Here is a 1,291-nt window from a genome sequence, read left to right as displayed (position 1 = left end):
GGGGGGAGGGGGGTGTGCTTGGTAAAACCCGCTCTGAAACAATGCGTTCTTAAATGGACATAAAAGGTGATGTGCAATAGATATTAAAATCCTAAAATAATTGCGAAAGGGTTGAAAATTGTCCGGGTTTTTTTTCAATTTTACTATTTTGATGATTTTTATTATGAGATACATTTATTATCAATTTGGCACGAGAACAAATACATTTGTTTTTTATATGAAAACAAATACATTGTTATTTGATATCAATACAAATAAAAAAAATCAAGATCTCCTCGGTGTTCCTGTATATCTGTCTTAATGCCCTGTGTATGTCTTTCGCTCTGACCAATCGGAGAAGGACGTTAAATTCAAGGGTTCCGACTCTAAAATAACTACAGATTTGAGAGGGGCATTAAACATGTTCAGTCAGCAATGCTGCGAAGTGGTTGGGATACTGGTGTACATCCTTTCACGTCCATCTCCTAGTGTACGGGTACATCCTGTCACGTCCTTCGGCGATGCGTCTATATAATCAAATAATCACTGCTTTCCTTCCTAATTTTGAAACATTGTCGCTGTCAAATTCATCCATAAACGTATACCTCTTAAATTAAATGTAAAAAGACGTTCGTAATCAACAATGAACAGTATGCCTAACATTCAAAACGGTTTCACGGCCACAGAAATAGCCTCCTCACCCCTCTCGGGCCACTCCAAAAGCAGTCGCAAGCCCTGATTATGTAAGCTAACTAACACTGGTCGAGTCTACCTCACAAATGTGAGGGGAACTAACTCCTAATAATCTCTTGACTGCTGCATGTGCTTGTTATTTTCCCTCGACTTTCCTTTCTTCTAGTGTACGGGTACATCCTGTCACGTGTTTTTATTGTACGGATACATCCTGTCACGTGTGTGTGTCTATTGTACGGGTACCTGCTGTCACCTACGAGTACATCCTGTCACATCTGTCTTGTCTTCTAGAGCACGGGTACATCCTGCCACGTGTGTCTCCTGGTGTATGGGTACATCATGTCACGTCTGTTTCAGCGTGTATACCTGATGGCCGGTTTCAACAGTCCGACAAACGGCAGACTACATATTGACATAACTAAGTGCAGCGATTGTGTACATAGTCGTGGATGTACACATGTCTCACTCTGTGTGTGTGTGTGTGTGTGTATACGTGTGTATGTGTAAGTGTGTACGTGTGAGTATGTGTGTGTATGCGTATGTGGGTATGTGTATGTGTGTATGTATGTGTGCTTGTGTGTGCCTGCGCGCGCGCGTGTGCGTGTGTGTGTGTGTGTGT

The sequence above is a fragment of the Aplysia californica genome, unplaced genomic scaffold (genome assembly GCF_000002075.1).
Source record: "Aplysia californica isolate F4 #8 unplaced genomic scaffold, AplCal3.0 scaffold00083, whole genome shotgun sequence".
In the NCBI taxonomy this organism is placed as follows: Eukaryota; Metazoa; Mollusca; class Gastropoda; order Aplysiida; family Aplysiidae; genus Aplysia; species Aplysia californica.
Note: the sequence above shows the minus strand (reverse complement) of the source record.